The sequence below is a fragment of the Natrix helvetica genome, assembly GCF_964273705.1.
Source record: "Natrix helvetica genome assembly, chromosome: 1".
Classification (NCBI taxonomy): Eukaryota; Metazoa; Chordata; class Lepidosauria; order Squamata; family Natricidae; genus Natrix; species Natrix helvetica.
Genome location: NC_138548.1, coordinates 142,322,979 through 142,345,728, shown reverse-complemented (window position 1 = coordinate 142,345,728; position 22,750 = coordinate 142,322,979).

The window sequence follows — 22,750 nt, the reverse complement described above, 5'->3', positions numbered from 1 at the left end:
ATAGAGGGTAACAATTTGTCCTTCACTAGGATGCCAATCCCTAGGAAACTTCAAAAGATAGGAGATATTTCAATTATGATGGGTCCTTGGTGCTCTCCGAGCTTGGTTGTTTTATTGCAGACATTTCATTACCCAAACTAGGCAACACCATCCGTGCTAGCCAATTATATTATATTTCAATTATTTGGGGAAAATGGTTCAAGAGGAAGAGAGTCCAATTTATCAGGGGGCAATTGCTGGATTCTGTCCTTTCCTACCTAAATTTGCCTTCTCAAATTAGAACACTTAGATTTTTCTTGAATTATTTATAAGATTAGGCTAGAATCCCAAGCAAATTTTTTTAAAAAATCTTGATTTCATGTTGCTTGTATTAACTATAGTAACAAACAATAATAAAGGATAAAACCGAAGGTCTCCAAATCCCGGTGTAATTCAATCACCAGAGCAATATTGATTGATCAGATTTCTCTTCTCCCTCCCCTGCAGCCTTCATAAATCTACTTGGTGGGGGATGGAGGAGCTACAGGAGTGAATATTAGCAGCAGGTGCAGGGACAAGAGGAGAGATGAGAGGAAGGGAAATTCCTGTTCTACAAGCAGACGCCCATTTGCATATATCGAAATACCAAATAAATTACCATTTTCTATAATATCGTGATAGCTAACTTCATCAACCAACAGAACAAGTAAAGCAATTCGTTTAAGAAAGATTACAGTAATCACTAATGCTAATGTTCAGATATAAAGGGAAGAGAAAAGCATGAAGCTTTAGCAACTGAATTTCTTACCAATGCTGCTTTCATTTGTATATCACTATGACAATATATTACAACACTGTACATGAATTCATACTTTTTGAATAAAAGTATTAATATTGATATGATGTACATCATCTATTATTGATATTTATTGGGATCTCCTCCTGTACTGATTTCCATTATCAATTTTGATATAAAATATGTCCCTTCCACAAACTAGCATGCATTTAAATCAGGTATTATCAAAATCCAAAATCAAACTATAAAATGTTAAGGCAGAGAAAACATGGGCTATCAAACAGGGAGCAATGTAATTCATTTTTCTAGCACATAACACAATGCTACCCACATTACTTCAACTGCTACATCAACATTTAATTATTTATGACCAACAAAACATCATTTTCAATGAGAAAAATGGTATACTTTTTATGAACTTGTACAAACCAATACTATTTAAAGAGGTTTTCTCTGTTTAGTTCTGGGTACCAAGCTCTCAGAATTGATCCCCATCTCAAATAGAGGTTGTGCACATGTACTTCAAAAATTACAAGATAAATTTTTCAACAGATTTTAAAGTCTGGTTTTAATTAAAAATCCTATTATCTGTTCTGGATCACTAGCTAATAAATCTATAGCAGTGGTTAAAAATTAAAAGGGAAATATTTACATCTTAAACCATTTAAGCATATCACAATACTAATGAGTTTGGACTAGGTAAAACACACAAGATTAAATGTGCTTACCGGTTGCACTGAAAAGGATAGGAACATTTGGAACAAGACATCAAGTTCTATTTCTCTGAAGTTTTAAAATAATACGTTAATAAATCACAAACATGTGATTTATTTTATTAGAACCAACTGCATTAGTTACATAGCACTGGACCTGTATAATTTTATCTGGTAAAATATCTCAAGCACTGACAAATAAAATATATTTCTTTCCCCCATGTATCTTATTTATATTGCTGTGTTTTCTAGGATAGCATTTTTATTAGGTAAAAACTGAAAACCAAAAAATATATTTTGCAAAAATCACTATTTATTTCCCATCTCCCCCCTCAAACCCCACCCCATGGGCTGCTTTTGCAGCACTATCAAAAAATATATTATTTGTCTATTCTTTTCATGCTTTTTTTTTCTGGAAACAGTTCTATTGTTCTCAGTAAATATTATTTCTGAACAGACATATAAAGCAATCAGCTGTTAATTGCTTTACGGCTACAAAGCATATTAAAATGAATTTCCCCCCCAACAACATATAAGCTTTTGGGGAATTGCCTTGAGATCTTTTGTAAAACTAAGACATTTCTGTCCCAGTTTTGTATTTTCAAAAAGAACCTTAAAAAGCCTCTGCCACTATTGAGGCACAGCATATTCCTGACAATTTACCCATTTATATAATTATATATTACAAATATATAAAACCTATGCATTTCCCAACAATGTAACCCTCCTTACATCTCAGTGCAACTGAATATCTATTTGCAGAAATAAATAAAGCATGCAGATAAACATACGGATTTTTTTCTAGCAAGGTTTAAAAAAGAAATTTGCCGAAAAACAAAGAACTCTATAAATAGAGCCAAGTTTGCTCCATTTTTTAAAAAAAAACAGATATTTCAGAAATCGCATACCTTCATCATACTGGCATGTAGTGTGGTAAAGTTGCTGAGGATACAGTTTCCATCATTTGGCTTCTCTTGAAACTGTGCAGAGCCCCTTAGGGAAAGAGCTCGGCTGCTGCTAAAACCTTACACTGTTCGAGGTTTAGATGTTTAGATTATTCGGCAGGTAGCTGCTGAAGGATTTGGCTAAGGCACTGGCTGAAGCCTCAGCCATGATCGAAAATCACAACTGTTATGTTGTGATGTCAGCAACGCCTTCACCCGTCTCTGTAGAGGAACAAGGGGAACTGTCTTGGAAGCTATCTTGAGCTCGTAACAATTCAGCAGCAAGCACTGAAGGGCTGTTAATAGGCAGAAGATGCTGGAAAAATGGTTGTTAAGGTTTCTCTTCTTTTCTTTTTTTAGAGAGGGTAGCGACACTTTGTGAAGACAAGTGAAAATAAAACTGATTAGCTTGAAATATTCCCACAGATGGTATCCAAAAGGACTGACGTTGCTACAAAAGCACAACTTTTTTTGACATCTAATTAAAATGCCACCAACTTTTTTTTCCCTTAACTGAATCCATCCTCCTTGTATAAAATCCTTCCTCCATGTTATAATAGTGTAAAAGAACAGGAGTTATAAAACTCTTCTGAGACGGGCTTAATGATGCCAGAGAGCAGTGCCTAGTTTTGCATTTTGACTACTTCAATTATGAAAAAGGGAAGAAATTTTTTCTGCTAGGACTTCTCAGCTTTTCCCCAAGACTTCGTTACTATAATAGGACATAGGCTTCTGAAACTTGATGACTAGAAATTTAGAATGTTCCAATACTATAACATTCTTTCTCCTCTCTTCGCCCCTGTCTACCCCTTCCCTTCCCTCCTCACATTTCTTTCTCCCTGCCTTAAAAACATGTGGATTTTCAGCACTTACTGTTCAGCAGAACACACCAACAAAGACAGCAGTCTGACAGCAGTCATTTGCGGCATGCTGTCAACTGAACTTTATAAATTTGTCAAAGGAAAAGCCTTGAAAAATATTGCAGCTGGTCTTAAGACTCAAATAATTCGGCATAAGTAATCATCTAATGGCTGCTGCGGGGAAATGGCTGGGGAAAGATTTTAAATGATGGTTGCTGTAGTCATGCATATTGTGTGGTGGTTACTGTCTGTCAGAAGTTTAAAATGCACTAGGTGCATGTCTTGAGGGGAAAAAACAAGAGCATTTTCTAAGAGACATAATCTCAGATTTATTCAAAACATAGATAGTTTTAATGCACTAAAATGGCTTTTGGTCCAATGTGGACAAGGTTTTACAGGAACTGTCAATGAACACGTAAAAGCAAAAATTTTCTAAGAATATGAAAAAACACATGGTCAAGACACCCCATTCTCAGATAGGTGGGATCTCTTTCAAGACATTTTCTTTAAGAAGAGACCGGCAGCCACTTGTCTGAAACAGTATAGGATCTCCTGCTCAAGCAGGGGGGTTAGACTGGAAGACCTCCAAGGTCCCTTCCAACTCTGTTATTCCATGCTATTCTATGACATAAGCAGTTGAATAACCAGAATTAACACTCTCCATTTTTTTTACCAATTTAAATCAAAGTCTGTTCCTATATGCAAGCTAATCTGGCCCTCCCTCAATTCTACTGGAAAAATTGGTATAGTGGTTAAGATGCTGGCCTAGAAACCAGGAGCTATACTGTTTTTAGGCATCCAAGCCATCTGGGTGACTTTGGGCCAGTCATACTCTCTCAGTCTGACCTACCTGGCTGTTGTGGGGAAAATTGGAGGAGGAAGTATATTTGTCATCCTGAGCTGTATATGAAAAAGTGGGATAAAAATGTAAAAAAAATCACAGTTCTACCTTTTGACTGACAAAAAACACAATAAAGTAAAAAAAGTGTGTATATATGTGTGTGTATACACACACATACCCATTCTTTTTTTACTATAGTGTTTTTGTGCATCAAAAAGTTGAACTGTACATTTTAAAAAGATTTTTATCCCACTTTTATCCCACACTACACATACATTGTTAATGAGCACACATTTGACCTGCAAATAAAAGTTTGTCCACCTTTTAACTTGCCCTATGTAGACGTTTTGAAGCAAACAGAAATAAATTACTTAAGAAATGGAAGGCAAGGAGATAGCTAACGAGGCCTTAAATGAGAAATATGTAAGTGGAATATATTTCTTTGTTCTTGCTTATTGGTTTTATACAACTTTTCCCATTGATCAGTGAAATGGACATTATAAATGGACTAGATTCCAGCCATACCCCTACAGAGTGATCTATAGCAGTGTTTCCCAGCCTTAGCAAATCCAGGGGGAATGGACTTAAAATTCCCAGAATTTTCAGCAAAAGTCAATACATAAAGAGTTGTTGGGAATATTACTGAATCTGCCCAACTACATCATCAAAGGCAGGATTGTCTAGATATTCTGTGAAAGGGGCCTTCTGGGATAAAAGTATCTTGGAGGATGATACATCAACTCAATGTAGCAAAGTTGTGAGCTCTCACTCCTATCCCTGCACATCCAGATCTAAGGCTCTCTGCTTGAGTTTGTTCTTGGCTCATTCTCCGTTTTCAGCATTTTTTTGGTCTATGGGAAAACACAAACAAAAATGAAATGCTACCAATTTATTAGTTATTATAATCCAAGATTTAAAAATGACCACAGAAATAAAATATTCCCCAGGGAACATATACATGAAAGTTCCAATTAAATTTAGAATCAGTTAATGTGAAATCCATATTAAAGGTATTAATGGTCATGATTTGTAACGTACAGGTACTTTCAGTGAATTTTTAAAAACTATCCTACTTGCCCAGCATAAAAGGCAAAGTAATAAAACAAGTTCCAGTAATTCTATTAGATTCTTTTTTTAAAAAGCAGAAGTAATTGTGGTATTCATATAATGTTAAGCCATAAATGTTCAGTCACATTTTATTGTTCATTTATTGTTTATATTTTATGGGGTTCATACATGGGGCTGCCCTTGAAAAGTATCTAGGAGCTTCAATTGGTTCAAAATGCAGTAGCCCTCATGGTTTTGTGCAGGCCTAGATGTGAACATATGCCATTTATCCTACGGGAGCTGCATTGGTTGCCGATTCGCTTCTGGATCCAGTTCAAGGTAGGGGTTTGTCCCCTTCAAAGCCCTACATGGCTTGGAACCAGGTTATTAGAAGGTTTGCTTTTTCCTGTCACATGTACCTGGCCCACCAGATTGGGATGGCAGGGAATGCTATGGATTCCCTCTGTTAAGGAGACGCATCAAGTGGGCCCCAGAAGAAGAGCCTTCACCATGTTAGTTCTCTCCCTATGGAACATCATCCCCTTGGAGATAAGATTGACCCCAGTATGACACTCTTGCGCAAGGTCTAGTTTTGCTCTAACCCTAGAGTGGCTTGGAGCCCATCACGTGGCTTATTTGACCATTGTCACTGGGGGTGGGTGGGTGGGTGGAATGGGGGGGGGGTATTGCTTTTTAATATTTTTTTATATTGGGTTTTTATCTTTGTAAGCGGCCAGGAGTCATTGAGAGTGAGTTGGACAACCATATTACATTTTCTTAAATAAATATTTTTTTTAAAAAAGATATCTTTCCTGGTTTACATACAACACTAACTTTTAATGGGTGGGTTCACTAAGCCAAAACGAAAAGAACCAGCCACATTCTAGCTTTGCTATTTCTAAACAAGGGCAGTCTAATCTAGGGTAGTAAATGTTAAAGACTGAAATTAATCTCATGCAATGTCTCCAAAATAAAACACTTCCAGCCAATTGTTTGTTTTCCTTTTAGCACTGTAAAATTTTTTTAAGAGGATTCAAATTTCTAAAACAAAATCCATATGCCAGGTTCAAATTTCTCTTAAGATGAGATTTTAACTTCACACCCACATTCTGTTATACGCTTGTAGTGTAGCTACAGCTCAGACAAATCAGAGTTAAAATCAGATATTAACCAATTAAATGCTTGCAAGCCTATGGGGGTATAATAATCTTAAAACCTATTAACAAACCAAAATCTGATTTCAGTGGTTTATGATACATTTGATGAACTTGTACGATCTCCATACACAAAATGGATGGCTCTTGAAAAAACATATATGGAGAGTCGAGTCCTGAACATTTTCCAGAATAGTCTTTTAATATGACATAAGAGATAAAGTTAGCTAATTAAGATGTTCTCCATGAGCATTCTATTTTTAGAGTATAATGCAATGTGCACATTAACATCCGATTCTTCCGACTAAGTTTTTTCCTAATGTTTTTTTGCTCACTTGCCCTTCAGGTGCAGAGGGTTTTTTACACCAGTTTTATGAACCCAGATCAGTTCACAGGATGGAGAGACAGAGAGTGGGAACAAATTCCTTTCAGTTCAGTAACACAGCAATCTCACTGCTTTTTTCGCATAATTACTTTTATTAGTAATTTGTGAACATCAATTTTAAGACATAGTTAATATATCTCATGTATTGAGGTCAAAGTTTTAAGAAGAGGTCTGATGATTCTTTTGAAGAGAAACTTTCTGCATTTAAAACTATCAGCAACCCACACCATATTTAGGAAGAAAAACATTACTTTTTTTAGATGATCGCCTGGGCAACCAAAGAATTGCCGTCACCTCTCTGAAAGATATCCAAACAAGTTCCTCACCAAAGAACAAGATTGGGATTAAAGAAGCATATGTTACTAGGTGGAGTTTACCCAAACCCTTGTGATCATATGATCACCACCACCAAATATTTCTGTTGGATTCTAACAGGAAAGTGACTAGATCCTGGAGCCATCCTGAGCACTGTCTACACTGGGCATTTTTTTGGGGGGGCTGGAAACCAGAAGGAAATGTCAGTGTCCATCAAACAAGCCATTAATTGTAGTCACATGACTGTGGGACACCGCAAACAGCAGTAAATGTTGGATTGTTGCTGAGTGCCCAAGATGCAATCATGTGACTGGAGGGGGGAGCCACTGAAGCATTGAATCTAGGTTGTAAGTAGTCCTGGAAAGGTCCCTCGTAACTTTGAATGGCCGCTAAGTGACCAGTCGCAAGGCAAGGTCTATCTGTATTGTTTATTATGCTCAAAGTGGCAAACAAGATGTGTCAACTCAGAAATGATGCCTAGTTTGTGGTAGTATTCAAGGGCATATCTATATCTACATCTATATCTATCTATCTATCTGGTGTGTGTATATATATATGTATGTATGTATGTATGTATGTATGTATGTATGTGTGTATGTATATATATATATATATATATATATATATATATATATATATATATATATATGTATATACACGCGCACCCGCACGCGCACACACGTTCACAATGAACCTGTGCTTGAACATTAACACATTATATTGTCAAAGTCAAGCTTCAGACATTTCAGAGATCTGATAAAAGAGACTGAAAACAGAATGCACTTTTGTGGCCTGAGAGCGCATTTGAATGCATTTTGGCTTTTGGTGCAAAACATTAGTTTAATTAGACCCAAGATTAATCTACTTGTTTCCTGTGTCCATAAAGTATTTTTGGGGATAATATGTAGGTATTGGCACAAATCAGCCAGTCATTTTGCCAGTAGATGCCCAAATCGTTAGAATAGTTTCTTTAAAAATGCACAAATACTATAAGATGAAAATGTTTTTCAGAGTCCCAATTGCTTTCACAAAATTCCTACATCAACAGACAATCTAACATAATGGTTTTATTAACAGTTTCAAATAGGATGTGCATGAAACATTTTGAAACCAAAACCAAAAAAAATCTCCAAAAATATGCATATTATGGCCAAACTCTTTTTACTTTTCAAACTACCATTTATGTAGTTAATTCATTTGTTACCACATTATTTCCATATGCAAGATGGTGTCCTGAGGATAAATCTTTGAACACAATAGAGCTAAAAAATAGTTTCTGTTGGCCTGCCAGAACTTAAAATTAAATCTTGAGGCAGTCTAGTCTACCAATACAGAAAATCAGCTTGAAGAGCATCAAAGACTTTCTAGTTTAAGTTGTAGGAACATTTTCCCTGGAGGATTTTTTTCTATTTAACATAATTACAGAACTTTTTTCAGCTAGGTTTCTTGTGAATAATTTTTTTTCCTTTTCTTGTATTTTTCTATATTTACATGGGTATGTCTTGGGTATGTTTTAACATGTTGAAACTATCACATTATTTTATTTGTTTTATATCTTACTTATTATTTGATTTTTAAAACCTCCTTTTTCTAAATAACTCAAGGCAGCTACCATGCAAAATACACATTCCTCCTCTTATTTTCCATACAACAACCCTGTGAGGTGAATTGGGCTGAGAGAGAGAGAGAGAGATTGGCCCAAACTCACCCTGCCTAACATGGGACTAAAACTCATTCTATTCTAGTTCTAGCCTAGGACCTTAATTACTACACCAAACTGGCTGTTTATTACTGTAAACATTGTTGTTGTTGTTATTATTATTATTATATTGTATCATTATTAAACCAATATATAAATAAATAATACATACTTCAGAAATTTGAGTATTATAGGTAGAATAAATAAATATCTGATCTAAAATACTTGATTGGCTAGAATGAGATTTAAGATGTGCAGCCAGTCGTTTTGACCTCCCTGAAGGGGCATCCTGCTCTACTGGCACTTTGAAGAGTTTTAAGGCTCATAGAGCATCAGATATGAATCCTGAAAAAACTAAAGTCTATTCTGCCCCACGACCAAGAGCCAGAGTGTCAAGTCATGCCAGGTGGCAGCTGCAGGATCCCAATGTCCCTATACAGAATATCCCCAGACACGCCAGACTGGCAACTGGATGGGTTTCTTCTCCCAAACTGTTGCTTTCCATTACCGTACTTACAACAGTGCGTTTAGTGACCGTTTGAAGTGCAACGGCGCTGAACAAGTGCCTTGTGACTTTTTTCACACTGATGTCCATTGCAGCAAACCCATGGTCATGTGACCAAAAATTGGATGCTTGGCAACTGACTCATGTTTATGACACTAGCGGTGTTCCAGGGTCATGTGATTCCCTTCTGCGATCTTTTGACAAGCAAAGTCAGTGAGGAAGCCACATTCACTTCAGAACTGTGTTACTAGCTTAACAACTGCAGCGATTCACTTAACAACTGTGGCAAGAAAGGTTGTAAAAGGGGCAAAAACTCACATAACTGTTTAGCAGCAGAAATATTGGTCTCAATTGTGATTGTAAGTCGAGGACTATCTGACCTACTATCTTTCCCATCATTTATTTTCCCTCATGCCTTGGCACTTTTGTGCAATACATAACCTTTATACCTGTTTGCAACGGCCTTTACTGGCCAATAAATACTGAATTGTTGTCCCTGAGCCCTACCTTCAGGATACAGAATGAACACTTGTTTATTCGAAACCATCCAGTTCATAGCAATCCAGTAACTTTGTAGAAAAGGACATTGGCAATAAAAATGTCACAATGGTAGCAGAAATATTCATTTGCAGAGTGCCACTATAGAGGGAATTTAAGATAAATATTAAGTATTTTACATCACAGAAACACGGATCCCAAGCCACGTAGCCTTTTAAACGTTAAACAGTGTTTTAAAGTGAGCTCGCGCACACACTAGCAAATGTTACAGATGACATAATTTATATCATCTCATGTCATATATGATAGGGAGAGGATCTTACCCATGAATAATTAAATCAACCCCCCTTAATTCAAATAATTGCTTGCACTCATTCTGCTCTTGCTTGAAGTGAATATCTCCACCCCATACAGCAGGGACAGGAAAACTGTCATTGAACTACAATACTTAGCAGCCACAGGTTGCTAAGAAATAGTGAGATATATTACAGCGCAGTTTGTAATTTAATTAATTAGCATTGCAAAAATTACCATTTATACAAACAAAATAGAGATGCAAGCTTTGGTCAAAATGTAGTTTTCAATCCTATAACAGTAAGATCATGAAGTTCTGATTATGACTGGCTTTGCACAATTCATTGCATCAAAAGATGGCTTTCTAGTTTGTGCCTCTTGATATTATATAAACCCAGTTACTACATTTAGTTTAGGCTGCAGTATGTTTCATATGAACCAAGGCAACGGGGTTAGTTCTGGGAACTATGGCTGTAACAAATATAGTTTGTGTCTGAACAGTTTCAACCAGAGAAACATGGTTTAGCAAACTGACCCAAGATCTACCCTGCGGGAATGCATCAGCAAAATTTCATCACTGTCTTTATCTTACAGATACAAAAACTACCTTAATAAACTGTAGTTCGCTTGGCCCATACCTAAAACAAACGCAATGCAAAAAATAATAATTTGCTAATGTAATTAGGAGTAAAATCATAATTACTATTTCAGATACAGTATGGCATCAACTATGTTAATGGGGAAACATATTAGTTTAATATACTTCTTTACATTTGATTTTCAAAAATAAAGAGTAAGATTTATAGGCAGGGTAACTATTGCTTCAAACTCCATGTAGAACTCTAGAGTTGTAATACAATGTCATTAAACAGAATCCCTCAAAGTCCAAGAAAAAGCCCCAATGACCATGTTCACATACCAAGGCAAACCTGAACAAGCCACATTAAGATATAGTACATGTAGTCCTCGACTTACATCCACTGGGTTAGAGATCATTCAAAGTTACAACAGCACTGAAAAAAGTGACTCATGACCGGTTTTTTTACATTTATGATCCTTGCAGCATCCCATGGTCACATGTTCAAAATTCAAACATTTGCTTGGATGCTTGGCGATTGGCTCATATTTATGACAGCTGCAGTGTCCCGGAGTCATGTGACCTTTTGAGACCTTCTAATGAGCAAAGTCAATGGGAAGCCAGATTTACTTAACAACCATGTTGCTAACCAGTTGTTCATTTAACAACTGTGGCGAGAAAGGTGGTAAAATGGGGCAAATTCATTTAACAATGGTCTTGCCTAGCAACAGAAATTTTAGGCTCAATTATGGTCATTAATCAAAGACTATCTATATGAAGGATAAACCCAGCCAGTCTATTAGCAATTGGAATATCAACTTTTGCATCTCATTGCTTGAGATGAACATTAGTCAAGAAGCTCAAAAAACAAGATAGATCCAGTTTAGATTATTATTTCAGGATTATAAAACTACGAATGAATATTGGTTGCAATGACCCATTTTATTTTCATGATTTCCATTTAATAGTTAAGTTTACTTAAGACAAATCGAAGCAGCTCCAAAGAAAATTGGCAATGGGGAGAAAGAAAATAAGAAGGGGGGAAGGCATAGAAAGAATTCTTGATCTGACTGTGATCTGCACAATACTATAAGATAGGAATGATTGCTTGACTGAGTTCATTCAAGGTTATGAACAAGGGTCTAAATGCAAAAGGAGTTTGAATCTAGGTGAATATGGCTGAAGGGAAAAGTGCTAAGTTTATCCTATCCCACTAATGAGTCAGTGGATGGAGGAAGCTCATTTTGGAGAAACTGGTGCAACTAAGCATTTCATTTGCTCTTAAGTTATTTTAAACTATCTCTTTGCACGTAAAAGAGATAAACCTAGAAGCCCCCTGCTAGACATTTTCCCCAGTCTTAAGACAAAAGTTACCAATATGTGTGCTGTGTGGCAGCTGGTTCTTTTCTATCCACCTAATTGAATGAAATAACTGAACTGAACACCATTTCTAACAGTGCCCAGACAAGATTTCTCTGCGGCATAAATACATCTTTACTCTAAACATAGAATTTAGAAAAAAATCCCTAAGGGCAAGTGACACACATCTTCAGCATAGCCACATACACAAAGCAAATTCCACTTGGCAAAATTCCATGTCATTTCTCTCTGCTTTGGGTCCTATGATGGGTCCAGCTGCTGTATTTTCCCGTTACTCAAACATGGCTGGGGAGGACATAAAGAGGAAATCTCCTCTCATCCATGCATTGCTTCCTCCCTTTCTGTTTAAATAGCTTGGTACTCCAACAGAAGGCACACAGCAAGTCAGACGGCTTATTTGAACTTTAGCATTTTACAATTTTGATCTGGGTAGATAAATGTCATAAATTCTTCTTTTAAGATTCCACCTCTACATGAAAAAAATGAATTACACACAACAGTACACACTTCTCCGTGATCATTACTTCTTAAAACACTCGAAGCAGACTGAATACATTATACAAATGTGCTTGCCAGGTAAAGATGTACAACCAGAATCATGGACAATAAAAACTAATATATATATTTATATATATATATATATATATATATATACTGACTATCACAACTGCATTCACCATAATGAAATCAAATATTCTTCCTTTAAACAAAATCCACTTCTCATATCTTTCATCAGAACTATAAAATTACAGTATTTGCTAGAGCATTTTCACACACAAAATTAAATTGTCCTTCTGTAATAGTCATTACATTTAGCTCCATTTTAAGTTGCATGTCACCAGAAGAGGCTGCTAAAAATCGACAGTGGTGTATCTTATCTCTTCTATCTGGCCTTCAACTTACATAGTGCCAAATATAATCATGAACAGAAGGAATATAATTTCAATAAAGGCAAAAAAAAGCTGGCTATCTGCTTTTCAGTTAAGCTCCAAAAGATAGAGGTTGTTTTAAAAAAATGAGTATTTGATCAAAGGATACATAAAACCCAAGCATTACATTTTAGTTGTGATAATACATAAATCTAATTCAAATTCTTTCTGAATAGATTCACTGAGGCAGTTCCAAAATAGTGCTTCAAAGGATTATCTTCCTACAGAGAAAGATTTTTTTTTGAAAGACTAATTTGACTGTATAATTATCACTCTCATACTGAAAAACTGTCTTGAGTTGGTAAAATGCTAAAAGGTATCTAATTTAGTAAAATACAATCCATTTTTCAATGTTACAAAGTCAGTTCAGACAAGTGTCAAGATGGTTACAAGAGGATTTAAGATCAGAACATAATGTAAATATAGAATTATTGCACCAAACAAGAAACTTGGAACATATATGGGGCAGGCTATAATAAATACTTTAAAAGGTGTATTTGTAGTATCAAAATATCCTGTAGCTATATATCTAGGAAAATAATATAAGACTGTATGAATATTGGTCAGACATCCTATTCTTGGGCTTTTGAGCAAGGGTTCGAAGGACAGACAGCATCACCAAATGTTTTCGTATTTATAAATCCCAATGTTAAATCTATCTATTCTAAAATACATCAATATTTAAATCTCCATACAAAATACGAACATATTAACAACAGGCTTTCAACAAGATTGGGAGAGATCACTGAAGCAAGGTCTGTTAAGATGCTTTGTGGAGAGCTGAACAGACAATATGATTCCAGGTATTGACAAGATGCTAAAACTGGTAAATACCATGACTAACTTCACAGAACTTTGCTGAAAAATCAGACACATATACTGCTAGGACTTATGGGTATGCTTTGATTTGTATAACAAAATGATTTTATTAAATTGTCTATTGAAATTTAAAGCATTTTTCGAATGATCCCTGAACTACATATGTATGTTTAACTACTGCTTTATAGCAATTGCAGTTATTTTTTTCTGGAAAAATTTGAGTTGGAAATCTGAAATAAAATAGCCCTAGAATGGAAATCTGAAATAAAATAGCACATTCTAGCATTCTAGAATGCTTCAAGTAATTTTTAAGCAAAAATAAACAGTTTGTGAAATTAATGTATTGTATTGCAAATTATGTTGCACATAAACCAACTGAACAAAACTAAGTGGTGAGGACATGAATTCATGAAAGCACATTTAGTATGACTTAAATATTATCTTCATCAAAACCATTATTTAGAAGTTATTTTTATCAGAATACTTTAAGAAATGACATTTCATTGTATTTTGTAAAAACAAAATAACCAAGGTAGTTCACAAACAGAAATTCAATCAGTTTTTGGTCTCAATTGCAAAAGTGTTCACTTGGTTGAAAATATATCTAAGATTGCACCATAAATTTTACAAAAATGAAACATCCATTTTAAAAATAAGAGTAATTGTTACTCTTATTGACTTTTACCTGAATCACAGCACTGGCCAATTCAGCATTTCCTACTTTCAGGCCTTAAGTTAACATCTTGAGAAAAGGCACCTTCCTTCCCCATACTATGACAAGGATTTATCTGTTGGAAATGCTGAACATATCTTAGATACAAACATAGAGGACAATATCTCCACTCAGTCCTGACAAGACTCATGTTTAGTTTAGTTTTTTATTTAGAAAGGGAGTTAAAAACTTAAGTGGATGGAAAGGAAATAAGACAAATAGATTTGAGTTAAATCAATGTGCCACAGTAGACTGGCACAATCTTTCACGTGTTTGCATTGTTCTTTAGAGACAACAGCATATCACAAGTTCTTGGGAGTGAACAAGTCACTAAGTATCCACAGATAAAGGAAGCATTTATATAATGACATACATTAAACAAACAAGCCTACAGCTCTCTGTGTGAAATATGCATTTTGCATTATTTCAACTTTTAGGGGCAGTATGGGAAGAGCATATCTTGGATAAGGGAAAGACACACTGTCTGGGCACTAACAAACCAACCCTTAACACCTGTTTAAAGCAGACAGAATCTCCTTGTCCCCATAATCCATCGTAACTTATTATATGGACAGCTAAAAAAAGACAAGCAGACTCACAAATACCCTGCCTCTTATTACATATTTTAGGTCCCATGTAACACAGTAGAAGCCTAAAAATTCCACCCCCAAATCCCTAACACTCCATTTGGATCTTCTGACCATTTCCACTAGGTCTTCACTTCATTTGAACAGATACAAACAAAAATCTGTGCAATCAACTCCTCAACATACCATGATCACTGCCATGGTCATGAAAACTGGGGTTGAAATTGTATGTGTGAGACAGGGGGAGAGGGAGGGAGAGAGAGGGAGGGAGGGAGAGGGAGAGAAAGAGAGAGAATTAGATTTAATTTGCTTATTTCTTAAAAAAATTAACTCTTCTGGGTAAGCGAGGCTGACAGATCACCACAGATTTTTGCAGGTATTACTTGAAACCCTTGCGATACTTTTATATTTTGGAGTTTGGGGGGATGTCCAGTTTCCATGAAGATTTATAGCTTCTTGGGTGTGTATTTATACACATAACTAAAAATGTTGGAAGAGCAGAAGGTAAAGAGAGGTGGGGGAGGGAGAGGTCTCTCTCTCTTTTTTTTTTTGCAGGCCCCGAGGTGACAATCCCAGCCTTCCGGATATGAGAAGTGCTTGCCATGAGTACAAGCAGCGACTTGTCACTTGTGTGTGCGCGCGTATGCGAAATACGCACTCAGTCTGTGTCTGTGTGTGAGCAGACATGCATGTGCGTCTGGGATAGGCAACCCATACATGGCAAGCCGGGAGCGAATCAACTCCGGCATCCCTTTTCCCCCAAGGGGCAACGCTTTCCCCCATCACCGTAAAGGGGGGGGGATTTATAACTGCACCAACTGCATCCACGAGGCAGGCGCACACTTCCGTCCAAATGCAGGCCCGGGGGAGGGGGGGGAGGCTGGCTGGTTGGGGTAGCGCCGCTGCTGCTGCAAAACCCCAGAGCAGCCGCGCTCCCTTCGCTTGCAACGGGACAATCGGCCGCGGCGAACAGCCGGGGAGTTCCAAACCTTGTGCAACCCGCGAGAAGGAAAAAAAAACGCGGGTGGGGGTTGGGGTGAGAGAGGCACAACCGGGCGATTGGTAAAAGGACTGGGAACGCGGGGGTAACTTACCGCAGTGCCGCGAGGATGACGAACGGGCAGTCCGTGGGGGGGAGAGGGAGGGAGGAAAGAGAGGGGGAGGGGAGGAGCAGAAGACGTCGGCAAGGCCGGCTTGCGAAGGGAGCTTCACACACGCGGGGGAATTAACCCCATCACCAGCTCCCTACCGCGGCTCCGGCTCCTGCCGCGGGTGCCACCGAGGACCGCCCTCTACGGGTCCTGGCGACCAATCGCAACCGCCCTTCCCCGTGACTGGCAGCCGGCGTGGCCACTCGGCAATCCGCGGCCCTCTTATCATCGACTGATCTCTCTCTTGGAGCTATCCGCTGAATGGTCTAAAATGCTGCCCACGAATGAAATCGCCCGTCAGGCGCCGAAAGCCAATGACGAGCCGCAGCTTGCCTAAGCGACGGCTCTTAAAGGACCAATTGGAACTTAAAAGACCCGACATACGCTATTTCCCCCACCTATTGACGTCATTGCGACCGGCACGATTGGTTTCGAAGCGCTAACCTGAGTGGTTCTGAGTCGGGATGGGGTCCTTTTTGGCTATAGATATGGGGTTGCTGGGATGAATATGCGCCGTGATATAATGTTACAAGCCAGAGAAATGGGTCAGAGTCGTCCTAAAACTCCCTGCGTGGGGGCGGGAGGGAGGGAGGGAGGGAAATGGAGCAAAGCATGATGGGATTTGTAGTATCGCGCTCCAGCTTGCACTAGACCACCGCAAAGGGGTCATTTGAGTCCGTTGAGTCCTGAAATTCTTCCACATGCTCAATACCTTGTAGGCTGGCTTTTTCGCAAGATGCTTAACCAAGTCAAATAAGACCTTGCAATACTCCGTGAATAACAATTTAGGGCTAGGCTAGGGTTTAGTATTTAATATTTAAACTGTAAAGGCAGGGACCAAAGCCCAAAATGAGTTTCACAGCACCCAAACTGTGGTGAAGCTTGGGGTTTTTTTGTTTTTTTTAAATGTGATCTGTCATCTAAGTAGCTTCCGGTGAATTGCAACTACGGCTTTACAGCTACAGTTGTGCCACATGTGGATCGAAAGCAGGAAAACATGTTTTGAATCTGCCTTGGGGACCCTCATTGTATTTGGAAGGGATACCCTAAAGAAAGCACACCTTTACCTGACCTTACATGGCAGCTGCATGGAAATACAGGATCAGTATATGAGACTAGAAAAAGATGCAGTTTGCTTAAGGTGCTGCTGACAGATCCAGTGAATGGTGACAGATGTTGGAGCTGAATTTCTCCTGCTAAGATCTAAATACTTGCATATTTCTAGTCACGACCCCTGCCCAAGGAGATATTTGTATAGGTTAACCTGGTTGATTTTGTTGCTTAGTGTGACATATGACAATTATCTGGCTCAATTATTGTTCACAGTACAGTATTGTTTGAATGTAGACTAATTCTATAATTAAAGGTGTGCATTCTGTGAAGCTAATCATATTGTTTGCATGGTTAGGAGGTTGCTCCTCCAGTCACTGCAATGAATCCTTAGATGGAAGGGTTTCAGTGGTTTCCTCCAAACATGAGCAACAGAAGTTGCTTGTGTTGTATAATGCAAGTAATATTTTTGTTTTAAAAAATTATAATTCAAATAACAGAATCCATATTTGCTTTTCAGTGTATCACATATTAATCTTTCCAAGCAGCATTTCATATTACTCATACTATCTACAACTCAAGGACTTCAATAAATATCTTTGATTCTTATATAACTTCTTAATAAAGCAACCCTGTAGCATTTTAATGTTTGCTAGAATTATTACTACTAGTAGTCTGTAAAAGCTTAAGTCACAATAAGCCTGAAAATTTTAATTTTAATTTTTTAAAATGTTAATATATTTTGTACTTTAAAGCCAGCTTTATTCATTATCAAGCATCTTGTTTTACCCTAGCTAGATTTTTTTTTTCTAAATGTCTCCATTGGAAGTCAGATAACTATAAAGAATTTAGGGATACCTTAAAGCAGTGGTGGGTTCCTCCCGGATCGCACCGGATCGCGCGCGCTCCCTTTCAGCGCTCCACCTGGCTTGCGCGCTCCCTTTCAGCGCTCCACCTGGCTTGCGCGCTCCCTTCCGGCGCTGAAACCGGAAGTACAGTTTTGCCCGGCCCTGACGAAGCAACGACGCCTGTCTGCGCTCCACCAGCTCGGCTGGGAACGGAGATGTTTCCTCAGCGGAGCGGAGCGCAGGCGCTCCGCTCCGCTGAGGAAACATCTCCGTTCCCAGCCGAGCTGGTGGAGCGCAGGCAGGCGTCGTTGCTTCGCCAGGGGCGGGGCAAGACTGTACTTCCGGTTTCAGCGCCGGAAGGGAGCGCGAGAGCCAGGTGGAGCGCTGAAAGGGAGCGCGCAAGCCAGGTGGAGCGCTGAAAGGGAGCGCGCAAGCCAGGTGGAGCGCTGAAAGGGAGCGCGCAAGCCAGGTGGAGCGCTGAAAGGGAGCGCGCGCGATCCGGTGCGATCCAGCAGGAACCCACCACTGCCTTAAAGGCTTACTGTATTTTTCGGAGTATAAGATGCACCGGAGTATAAGACATACCAAGGTTTTGAAGAGGCAATTTTTTTAAAAAGTAGGTAGGTAGATAGAGGGATAGAGAGGGAGAGAAAGAGAGAGAAATACAGTAGGTAGGTAGGGAGAGAGAGAGTAGGTAGGTAGGTAGATAGATAGAGGGAGAAATACAGTATGTAGGTAGGGAGAGAGAGAGGGTAGGTAGGTAAATAAATAAACCAGGTGTATTTATCCATGTGCTGGAGAAGGAAATTGCTGACAATCTGCAGCACCTAAGACTTGTTTCTGCTGGCACAGTACTTGATCAATGTAATTTTCATCAATCACTCTAACTAAAGAGCTTTCTGAAAGGAAAAAAAGTTTTTGCACTCTGCAAAGCTCCCAAAAATGGCCCGTTTTTCACGAAAACAGGCCGTTTTTTTTCAAATAAAAGGCATGAATAGCGGGGGGGGGGGCTTGCAGAGTGTTGGGGGGGGGCAAAAACAAGCAAAATGGGTCTGTTTTTTAGCCAAAGAAATTGCATGCATAGCCTTATAGAGCCTTATAGAGTGCTGCTGGGGGCCGGGGCGGGGGCAAAAAATGGTCCATTTCTGCTTTCCCCATCCCCCAGAAGCTCCCTGAAAGCCTCCATAAGGGTATGCACAGCCATTTTGATGAAGGGGCAGAGCTTCAGGAGGCAAAAATACTGTATTCGAGATTTTCACCCTCTTTTTTGAGGAAAATAGGTGGGTCTTTACTATGAAAAATACGGTATATATTTCCCGTGCTAGAATGAAATCGGGCCATGACATATTTAAAATTAATCACCAGTTATGGTCATCCAAACTATAATCTCACCCATTTTATTTGCAACTTTCCATATTTCTGACCATAAAATGTCTTTATTAATAACAATCAGATGACATAACTAATTATATTGTTGCTAATCTATTAAGCCTAACCCAGGTTTATCACAATTTAACAGTATCTAGATTAGGATGGAAACCATTTTACTGCCCAAAGTTAGTTATTGGATACTGCCCAAATACAGAGTTGTGGATAGGCAACACGATGCTATTCTGGGGAAGAGATTCAGCCCATGGTCCTTATTATTCGATGGGTGGCAATGACTGAGGTGTGGCAAGGCCCGACTAACATGGCTTTATTAAACAGCTCACACAACAGCAACTCAGAACCCAAGATAAAGAACAGTTCCTGCTTGGCAGCAATTTATATGCAGGCAGTCCTGCGGTTAGCCAATCAGAGAACAGAGACTATCCCGTTCTGGCACACACGCACGTCTCAATCAATGGCAAGCCTCGGAGACAAAGACATGACTCCGAGGCTAGGACATAACAGTCCTATTCTGTAGAGTGCTTTGTGGCTTGATTCTCTCTATTTAACATCTACATAAATCAGCTGTGTAAAATGATCCAATGGTTTTGTATGAGATACCATCAATATGCAGATGATATCTAATTATATACTTCCACCCCTGGCCCATTGAGTAATGCCATGAATGTCCTATGCACTGTCTGGAGGCTGTAGGGACCTGGATGGGGAGCAATGACTTAATCCAAACAAGATGGAGTGGCTTTGAGCATTACATCTGCCTAGGAACAGGTTTCCTTTAACACTGGGGTAACACTGTCCCAGACAGATGCAGGGCACAATCTGAGGATCATCTTGGACTTGGTTCCTGCTTGAAGAGCAGGTGGCAGATGTGGCTAAATGGGCCTTTGGGTTGTGCATCAGTTGTGCCCATTCTTGAACCAGGGGGCCTTGTCCACAGTCACTCATGCTCTCTTAGTTGGATTATTGCAACACACTCTAGGTGGGTCTGCCCTTGAATAGCATTTGGAAACTTCAATTGCTGCATAACATAGCTGCATGGATAGTTAACAGTGCCTGTTATGTGGCACATGTAACACCACTACAGGAACTGCACAGTTGCCTGTATATTTGGTGCAATTCAAAGTGCTGGTTCTCACCTTTAAAACCCTTCATGGTTTGAGATTACCTAAGGGCCCATCTTCTCCCAATAGTTTCTACTCATCCAATTCAACCTAATAAGATGGGGATACTATGGGTCTTGTCAGTCAAGGAATGTTGGCTAGCAGATACTAAGAGACATGCCTTCATGGCAGTAGTCCCTGCACTCTGGAGCATTCTTCTCTTGGGGCTCAGGATGGCTCATATGTTGTTAGCCTTTTATAAGGCTTTAAAGACTTGGCTATGTGATAATGGGTGCTGTTACTTGGTTAAACTATTAATGTTTAAGTGATTATAATTTTTGATTGCCTGTGTGTGTATGTATATATGTATATTATTCTGGGTTTAATTATTTTGTTCCCAGAGTAAATTGGATGGAGATGGACAGCTATAGAAATTAAATTTAAAAAAATCTCTAGCTCTGGATTATCAAATAAATCATTCCAGATTAGGTTTATCATATGAATCTATACACTAGAGTAGAAATTCTCAATCAGGAAGGATAGCAGGCTAATTTATTAGAGTTTGAAGCAAACAACATAATATGCACTATCAGCTAATGAGCAGTGGGTTATTAGACTATTACATTTGGAGTCTAGAATTACTTGTTTCATTGTTCAATTAGTAACAGATTAGAACAATTGCCTCACCAATCAACATGCACTAAAATGATAGCCAAATATATAAGGATTTGCTACAGCATTAGATCATACCCTTGTGCAGCCATAACCGCCAGCTAATTTGCTTTTTATAAGATGTGCATAGAGTTGCATACTATAAAGCAGTGTTTCTCAACCTTGGCAACCTTAAAATGGTTGGACTTCACTTCTCAGAAGTCCCCAGCCAGCTTTGCTTCCTGGTAATTAAAGAAGTAATTCCTACCCTAGAAATAAGTAATTCTTGTCCTGGACCTAGTGGGTAAAGTTCATATGACAAACCCCAACTTTGCTGGCTGGAAAATTCTGGGAGATGAAGTCCAATCATCTCCGGGTTGCCAAGGTTGAGAAACGTTGCTATGAAGTGTTGGAAGAAATGTCCTTCTGGGTTCGGCTCCAAGTGGGGAAAAAGACATTGGAGACATGGAGGCTGCTTGGAAAGATGGTTTTAATGGTGGACAGGACCACATGGGTTGAGTCCTGAACAGAAAAGGTGATCACATGCTTCAATGTTGGTGAAGAAGAGAAGGGCAGATGGAGGGGCTTGCTAGGCTTTTTATAATCTGTTCAGTCCCACCTCTCTGTTTCCTGTTCCTGTGTAAGAAATGTATTCTGATTGGTTGTCAGACTCACATGGGCCCATGCAGGGGCAACCCTCTAGGCTGAGTTTTGAATCCAGGTTTGATTGAGTTCAGATGCCATGTGGTCAATTGAGTAAAGGTTTATATTATCATGCCTTAATCCCATCCCCTTGGAGCTGATGGGGAGAACTCTTTATTATGTAAAGTGGGCTAGCTCAGGCTTTAATGGCTCATGGACAAAAGGTGGGGGCAGGAAGCTACAGGGAGAGTTACCTTGTCTTTTTGAAACATGTTTCTTTTCACATCCAGAGAAATATTCTGCCTTTTCAATATTTCCTAGTGTTGGGAGAAATGTCCTTCTGGGTTCGGGTCCAAGTGGGGGAAAAAGACACTGGAGACATGGAGGCTGCTTGGAAAGATGGTTTAATGGTGGACAGGACCACATGGCCTGAGTCCTGAACAGAAAAGGTGATCACATGCTTCAATGTTGGTGGAGAAGAAGAGAAGGGAAGAGAAGGGCTGAAGAAGGGCTTGCAGGGATTTTTATAATCTGTTCTGCCCCACCTATCTGTTTCCTGTTCCTGTGTAAGAAATGTATTCTGATTGGTTGCCAGACTCCCATGTGCCCATGCAAGGGCAACCCTCTAGGCTGCTTTGAATCCAGGTTTGATTGAGTTTAGATGCCATGTGGTCAGTTGAGTAAAAGGCAATATTATCCTGCCTTCATTGCCATCCCCCCTGGAGCTGAAGGGGAGAACTCTTTATTATGTAAAGTGGACTAGCTTGGCCTTCTTAATGGCCCATTGATAAAGTGGGGATGGGCTGGAAGCTGTAGGAATTTACTTTGTGTAAAATGTGTTTCTCCCTTTTTCACATCCAGGAAAATATAATATTCTGCCTTTTC